We start from the raw sequence: 8,931 nt of genomic DNA, 5'->3' as shown, positions 1-8,931 counted from the left end.
TACAAACTCTCACACAACTCGTGCAGTATAATCCCAGTCTCATTTATTAAATTGTACTCTCAGAACTTCCCAAACACATGAATTTTCACTCACATGTCACAAACAGTCGTGTGCACGGCTGAATACGCTGTCCTGTGGTGCATCGTATCACAGCAACAGGTGCCATCGAAACAACGGACGCTGCCTGTCCATGTGTCTTACTGCTGCAAAAGGTGCTGTCTGGTCAACCGGGGTGTATCATAACACCACAAAAGGCTCTGTCTAGCTGCATTACAAACGGACGCCACCTGGCAGCGTATCGTTCATTCATTTTCCATAACCACTTATCCTGTTCCTGGTCACAGGGAGGCTGGAGCCTATCCCAGCTGACACTGGGCGAGACAGGTCGGGTGTATTGGGCCTGGACAGGTCACCAGACTATCACAGGGCTGACACATAGAGACAGACAACCATTCACACTCACATTCACACATACGGACAATAACGAGTCACCAATTAACCTGCATGTCTTTGGACTGTGGGAGGAAGCTGGAGTACCTGGAGGAAACCCACGCTTACACAGGGAGAACATGCAAAGGGCTCCCCCATGCCGAATTCAAACCAGGAACCCTTTTGCTGTGAGGCGACAATGCTAACCACTGCACCACTGTGCTGTAAACCACCACAAAAAGGGGCTTCTGATGTCAGTGTCTGACGCTAAAACTACTGACAAAGCGGCGGTATTTGACAACTTAGGAATGAGATCGGGTTGCCCAGAATGTCCAAAACAGACGCTGGAGGGCACGTCATATTTTGACGTTTAGGTCCACTGACAAAGCGGACGTCTTGATTATTTTTGCACGAGTTGTGTGAGTTTGTAAACGGATATTTTGTTATAGTTTTGCTGTTGTTAAACGTGTACCCCAATGACTTCAATACTTTTTTGGATTCCCCGTTCACCATGGAGACATGCGGGAAAAGGTTTCCCTCACAATTCAAGGTAACATAAGGTGAGTAACTGACATACAAATGGTGATGTGTTCCTTTAACACCTTTGGCAGAGTGTAGGATTTATTTAGTCATTCTGCTGTTTAGTGCTGCAGCTGTTGCTTTACTCTGACTGACTGAGCCATCAGCAGTAAACATCAGGTTTTGGTGTCAGTCCCACAGAGTGATACTGTGAGCCCTGCCAGAGCCGCCTCTTATTAGTCATTCAATAATTTTGAGTCACACTATCATCACAGAGGCAGAGATAATTATTGCACCAGCAGCAGCCTCAATAAACCAGAATGTAGTACAAACACTCACATGTTATGATTGTAGTGTGAGTAAGAAGTGAATCACTTGTAAAAACTCTAGCTTTGCAGCTGCTATCAACATAACTCTGACTGAACATGACATTTAGAGGAATACATCGGCATTTTGGGAATTAGGTTTACACGCTTTCTTGGCGAGAATTAGATGAGAAGATCAATACTTCTCCCCAGAGTGATATCAAGCTTCACATCTAACTCGCTGACAAACAGCAAATCAGCATATTTCCAAAACGATTACACTGTTTCTTCAAAGGAGTCCTCGGGGATGTCATTCTTACAATATGTAGAATATGTAGGAAATCATTCAGTGAAGCAGTCGAAATTCCTCCTGAGAGTTTTTGAGGGTGGATTTGCCCTTTAATCTAAGCAGGTCTAACTCATTAACTCTCGCTCTGCTCCTTGAAACCCATGCAGCCTGTTTGTGTTGTCAGAAGAAGATGAACAAAGTCTCTTTATTTCCTTTGCTTAGTTAAATACTCAACACATAATGCGAGACATCTGGCAGCTTCAGCACAGCCTGTTTGAATAGAGACCTGTGACACTAAATAGACGCTTGCTACTCTGGATACATCAGTAATGCACTGCTTGAGTCATCATCTGCCTCTAAATAGTGCACCAGAGCTCAAGTAGATCTCACAAGGCTATATTTGTCTTTGATTATAGATTTTGGCCAGACTAAATGTGCAGGATGCCCAGGTTTCATCCCTGCTCAGACTTATACACCAGTATTTAAGCTACACGTTCACTCAGCTATATGTAACACAGGACTGTTCATAATCTATGGCAATTAAAGCATAATCTTTTTTTTTTTCTTTTTTTTTTGTAGAAACCTATATGAAGTATTAAATGGCAGAGAATGAGTCATCTTTCTTATCTTAGCATAGAGAAAGATCTGTCACTGAATGGTAATAAATGGCAGTCTCCTCCTCACTGTGTGTGTGTGTGTGTGTGTGTCACTTTGTTTCATTCAGCGGCAGCGTTGGAGCAATGTCACGGGTCCGGATGTGTTTCACAGATGGTTATGCTGCAGTATGATTTTATGACTCATTCACTTTGATGCAGACACTCGCACACTCCAGCATGAATGACTACTGGAGTGCTGGAACTTGGAATACTTAAAGGAAACAATCTTAGACGTGATCTATTAGAAGACCTCCTTCAGTGTATGACCCGACCAACTCTTAATGCAGCATATGCAATCTGATAAGGCGCTGTAGTAGAAGAACACAGTGACATCCCTGTCTATATGAGCAAAATTAAGATCATATAACAAAATGATATTGATATTGGGTTCCCCGTCCATTCCAATAGACATAACTTTTCTAGATCTGTCTACATCTGTAATTACAGTCAGCTGACTCCACCCAAATGCACAGACTTAGGCTGCTTTCACACCTGCCCTGTTTGATTTGTTTCAATCAAACTCAAGTTCCTTTGCCCCCTCAGTGCGGTTCGTTTGGGCAGGTGTGAACACAGCAATCACACTCAGGTGTGCACCAAAACAACCAGACCGAGACCTTCTTGAAGAGGTGGTCTCAGTCCGGTTACAAAGGAACTCTGGTGCGGTTGGTTTGTGGTGAGAAGGTGTTCCGACCTGGATGTGAAGCAACTGCAGTCACATGACACATTGTTTGGGTTAAACATGAGCATGTTACAGTCCTGGAGGATTATTAATGTGCACCTCCTCCTGTACTGCCTTAATATGCACATTCAGCACATCCAATGCATCAAAACATTGTTTTCTAGTTGGAGCCGCGCCTCGTTTTCAAACTGTATGGTTTGACTAAAATGAACAATGACAGCAATATAGTCCACGATGAGCAGCGCTAAAATCAACCTGCGTAGTTGTCCCTCCATTGTGACATTAGAAAGTGTCACATTTATCTTGCAAGTGTACTCTTCTTCAACGTTTGCTTTACTTCCTGGATTTTTCCCACATGGAAATTCTGACCAATCAAGAGCAGCTTTCTCACACAAGGCATTTGATCTGGTCCTCTTGTAAATGCTGCCGTGAGAACACGAACCAACTCTAGGCAATTATACAACTTTGGAACAACATGAGTCCCTGATTCAGACCAAAGGAGATGATTCTAGGGCTGAGAGCAGCCTTCAATTTGATTGGATGTCTGAATGCTAATCAGACAGTTCCACATCATCAAAAGTGGACTAGAGTAGAGCCACACCCACAATTTCAACAAGCATGGCTGACCATGGAGACATGTAGGACCTTTCCCAAACTACCCCTACACCCTCTCCCTACCCACACTCAGTTTCCATGTTGTCCCAGAGTGTCCACCATGTTGAGTGCCGTCCCAAACCAGCTCCTGAGGTGTGGAGGTGAGTTATTTTACTGTTAGTAAACAGTATGATGTTTTTTTAGCTGGTATTTTAAAACATAATTTTACTCACTGATATGAGTTAACCTTTCATGAAAAATAACATCATGTTTTTAGTTTAAAAAAAGTCTGTTGAGACCATTTATTGTCATTTATACTATCAGGTGATTTCTGCGTTAAGATTCTTCATCCACTGGAATGGACAGAAAAAGAAAACCATGTAATAAAGTATCCTAATAAAACAACAAAAGAGGTAATAATTTATGAGTGAATTCGGAGTTGAAATCCTCAATTAGAATATATTTTATTGTGTTTGGAACATAATTGTTTTAATTGATTTATTTAACAGCATTTTTCTTTTAAAGTTCTAGAGTTGTTAGACATACAGAAAATCACAAAAATGGTAAGCTTTTAATAATGTCTTCTAAAAATGGGTTTGTGTTTAAGAATTTAGCAGCAAGATAGCCTATGTACAAAAAAATGGCAAGAAGGAATGGCAAGAAATATCAGTGATCTATTTGCTAGGAGCACAGGGGCGTAAATATAGACAGTGCAGGCAGTGCAATTGCACTGGGGCCCCTGAGGTGGAGGGGCCCGTAGAGAGAGCAGGCTCTTGAGAGTGATTCAGATTACCACCTTGTAAATATACCTGTGCTCAAAGATAATAAATGATAAAACAAGAATATTATTAATGTAAAAATAATGCTGTTTGTTATATATGTCCTCAAAAAGACAAACCAATGTGTCAGGGTTTTCCTTTCACTTTTTAAACAGTCAGTAGCTAGTTAAAACACACTTATATGCTTTTTATATATACGTATAAAATCTATCAGTATACTTTAAAAACTATTCAATTAAATTATACATTTCTAACTTTCTTTGATATTTTTGTCAGACATACAGTGATGATTGTTGTAATATGTATGTTGATGTTGTTCAATGTCAAGTCTCTGTTTTTGTCAAGACAATACATGCATGATAGCATGCACTTTCATGTTTACTAGTTATTTGTATTTACTCACTTTACTTACTTAAATGAATTAGTATTACCTCCAATACTGGCAATACTTTCCCAGGGATCTTAAAAAACTTCAGCTTCCTCATATTATGTATAATAACAATAATGATAATACCAAAAATGTAAATAAATAAATATAAATGTTAATGTAAATTATGCAAAAACAAAACAAAACAACAGATTAAATTGTGATTTCTCTTTCTGTGTAGCTGGCTTTGGTTTTACATTAAATGTATTATTAGGTGGAATTAACATTATTTGTTGGTAGTATTTACCACTGGAGAGTTTACTGAACAGTAGCTCAGCAGGTACTTAAACACACCACAATCACAAACCTGAGATAAACATTGAACTCTAACAGAGCCAAGTGTCCGTCTTTCCCATCACCCTGAAAGCAACATTTTTTCAATGAAACTGACCTCTGGTGTTTACGCTCGTCACCATGGTGATGGTGTAGGAGGCGGGTCACTGCTGTGGCTGGTGACGTTCACAGAGAGGTATCAACCAATCAGAGGCCAGCTCCGTTACCGGGCTGACGTCACTGTTAAAGTGAACAGGACCGTTACTTGATTGCAGAAAGTCTACAACTGCAAGGGGACAGAAGATATGGCTGAATACCAGCGCAGTCTTCATTTAAAGCCCGTGACGGTGTAGCCGTACCTCCATCATCATCGGGCAACTCCATCAACGGTCCGAGAAGCGAAACAAAGCCGCCGTTAAGATAGTTTAGGGGGCGTTTACTGCGCGTCTGGACCGGGATGATCTCCAACTGTGAGGTGAGTGAATAACTAGTTACCTCACAGCACCATCACCCTCTGAGGTGCACAAGCCAAACCCCCATATCTGACACTGTTACACTGCGTTTCTTACCGTCAGTGAATATTTAACTCACCTTATCAGATATATTTAACACATCTTAGAAGTCATACTGCGTCACTGAAATATTCGGCTTAAAATATGACCGCGAAACAACTCTGTATTTAAGCTAATATCAAGTTTTAACACAGGCAGCTGACGTTACTTTCTAACTTAACTGTTACATAAACTGCCCAACGTTTGGTTGTGTTGGAAAAATAACGGCTGAATCAACCGTAAAAGTTCCGTTTCTACCGTTCAATCCGTCACATTCACCGTGAAATGTGTGTGGTTTGACCGTTAACGTCACAACGCTGCCTCACACATAAGCTACTGTTAAGTTAGCTAGCGACATGGCTACTTAACCAGCCGGTGTGGGACGTTAACTGCGGTTACACCGAGAAAATAACGACGCAGTTGAGTTAACAGAAGGTGTATTAACTTTGAACCTCCAGTCTTAGAGGACTTGAGGGACGGTGAGTTTTCACGGACACCATCTCCTCCCCGCCCCCTTCAGCACTCTGTTAAACCTGTCCCGCTTCCATTAACGTTACCGAGCCCCGGTTATCTAATCACATGTACAGTAACGTTATACACACACTTAATGCGGAATATTTCACATATATTGATTTTTCCCCTCTTATCAGTGTGTTTAGAGCCACATACAGCCGGCCACACTGCAGTGCATCGACCATAGCTTGTGCTGTACTGTCGTCCCATCTCCTCCTAGTGTCATGTAACGCTATACCCCTCACAGAGACCTGTCTTTTTCCATTGTCTGCACACATACGTCAACTGGTTTCTAGAAAATACTCGATTTTTGACTAAGTAATTTACTGCACATATAATTTTTTAAACAGTTTTGCAACTACATGATATACACATGTGGCCAGATTAAGGATGATATGGTAAAAAATGACTTTAAAGGGATACTTCATTTCTTTAAAAGCAGGGTTGTATGGGCTTCTTATCCTTAAACAGTGTATAACAAACAGTAGATGTAAGTCAGCACACCCCCAGTTTGGAGCATAGGCTTTTCATAAAGATGGACGATGCGTCTCCGCTTGCCCCCACTGTACAGAAGTGAAGCTAACATATCCCAGACACTATAGAAAGCCAGGAGCATTTAATGCGTTAAGACATCATATTTATACCTGTTAAGATAAACAAATTTAACTTATTAATACGAATGTCAAAATAAATGTATAGAGCCATATGGCTTTTGATAGAGTTTGAAGCATCCATTGTATATAGAGATGGATGGCACATCTCTGCTTGCCCCCACTGTACAGAAGTGAAGCTGAAATATCCCGAATATGACTGCTGCCATCTTGCGCTGGTGATCATTCAAAGTCAGAGGTTGTGTCCGAAATGATTCACTCATTCCCTACTCTCTACTCACTATATAGGGAGCTATTTGTAGAGTATTGAAAGCCATATGCCTCTCTCTATGTCTGTTTGACGTTCTTATTAATAAGTCAAATCTGTTTGTCTTAACAGATGAAATTATGACGTCTTAACATGTCAAATGCGCCTTAAGACAATAGGAAATGCCCTGTTATCAAGTACATTACCACCCCTACATACTCACCCCTTTTTGGCCAATGTGCTCCTGTTAGTGGGTACATTTTGGCTACGCACCTGTTACCTGTCCATGTTTACTAGCTAATGCTCCACTCCACTGCTAACGTATTAAACTGGAGTTCTACCAAGAGAGATATAATGCGGAATTCAGCAGCAACCCTCAGTGACATAAGTAATATAAAGTTGTAAAACAAATAATTTTAGGCATTCATCTTGTATGATTTGAATGAATTAAGGCAAATCATCAAGACACTCAGAATAGATGACTTAACATTATGCCCAATGTACTCCAGTGTCACTGCTTCACCTTAATGTCAGGCAGTGATTTCCAACAGAAAAATGAAGCCTTTCTATCGCTCTCTTCAAAGCCAGACTCCATTGACAAAAGCAGTGATTTAACACTACTGAACACAGGAGCTGCTGGTCTACCACTGCCTCGATCAGTTAATTAGTTTGTGTTATTGTGTGACTTTGACATTTAAAAGGGTTAGCTTGGATTCACCAAAGTCACATAATAACACAAATTAACTGACTGAACGAGGCAGAGGTAGACAAGTAGCTCCTGTGTTCAGTGAGCTAAAATTGCTGTTTTTCTCAATGGAGTCTGGTGGCTTTGACAAGAGCATAGATAAGGAACTGAAATTGTTAACGGCTTTCCCATCGGAATGGGCTGTCTGATGGAAAGATAAACAGTGAAAATACTGTCAATATAGCATACATTTAAACAGTTATTGATGTTTTTAGGTGGCTATTTTGTTGCTGAGCCCCATCTACAGCAGTACACTGCTCAGCTTCCATGTCAGACTCAAGCCTGCTTCTCCAAACTGAAGGTGTCGACTGACATCTACTGTATGTAACACACTAACTATGGAAAAGTATCCCATACAACCCCATTTCAAAACATCTGAACTATCCCTTTAATTTTGAAGCGATCACATTGTCATATGTGTCATATAAGGCTGAAACAGGGTGAAGTCAGGTAATGTGGGACAAATGAGGTTTGCATCTCGGGCTCTTTAAATATTAGCAGCCAGTCACCGAACATGTTATGGCAATCTTAATACAAAACAATCATTTTTATTGGTCTGAGATAACTGTAACGTAAAAATGCTTTATTCAGTATTTTTACTGGTTTTAATCGCCTGGTCTGTTTGTCTTGGAGAGGAAGAGATAATTCAGCTCCTGGTAAAAACCTCCTGAACAATGAACACTCACCATTATATGCCACTAAATCCTCCTAAATCTTACACACTGGTCCTTTAATGCTAGTCCTTTAAGGGCAAATTGGAATGCCACAGAGTGTTGAGTGACCTGTAGAGGTCATAGGCGTCTGCTATATTTACCGGCTCTGTAACTTGATCTGTGGCATTCTGGATGGCTGTGCTCATACTATCCTCTCGCGCTCTGGGGCCACAGTCTCCCAAGTAGCACCCCATTGCTTTCTGTCTATTGGCCTGTCCGCTCAGAACAACAACGGTGAGCCTCTTACAAACCAACTTAACTGCCGCTCTTCCTCCCTTTTCTTCTTTTAGGTACCAGCTTGTCAGTTGAATGCATAGGCCTGCCGTTAACCCAGCTGTAGGGTACGTTGTCCTGAGGAGTCGATGACAGAGGACAGGGATAATGTGTCAGAAAGTTCTGGATTTTGTTAGCATGAGCTGAAGCACTGGTGGCAGTGCATGTCACCAGTTGATGTGTGCATTGTACAAGGAAAATGTGTATAGTAGCTGGTTGTGACAGCAAAATATGTGCTTTGAAACCCAGTGTTGGAAGAGCCACATGATGAAGCTGCACAAGATGGAGCCAACCTATCAACTTTCTCTTTACCTGAGCGTTATAATTG

At 41.1% G+C, this 8,931-nt stretch overlaps 2 protein-coding genes across 5 annotated transcripts in view; one reads left to right on the top strand and one right to left on the bottom strand.

The window, feature by feature from the left end:
• The window catches only part of LOC126403996 (gem-associated protein 4-like), a 173,259-nt gene that overhangs the window by 73,505 nt on the left and 90,823 nt on the right, over positions 1–8,931 (bottom strand). The window lies entirely within an intron of this gene.
• usp2a (ubiquitin specific peptidase 2a) overlaps positions 5,206–8,931 on the top strand; it is a 62,090-nt gene continuing 58,364 nt past the window's right edge. Inside the window, exon 1 of one of the 3 annotated variants that reach the window (XM_050067061.1) lies at positions 5,206–5,425. The gene's annotated coding sequence lies outside the window, so the exon portion shown is untranslated. Of the gene's footprint in view, positions 5,426–8,470; positions 8,565–8,931 lie in introns of those variants that run through there. The other 2 variants (XM_050067042.1, XM_050067052.1) reach the window with 2 other exon arrangements.

This window comes from Epinephelus moara, chromosome 2 (genome assembly GCF_006386435.1).
Source record: "Epinephelus moara isolate mb chromosome 2, YSFRI_EMoa_1.0, whole genome shotgun sequence".
NCBI classification, from domain to species: domain Eukaryota; kingdom Metazoa; phylum Chordata; class Actinopteri; order Perciformes; family Serranidae; genus Epinephelus; species Epinephelus moara.
Note: the sequence above shows the minus strand (reverse complement) of the source record. Positions and strands in the feature narration are given on the sequence as shown.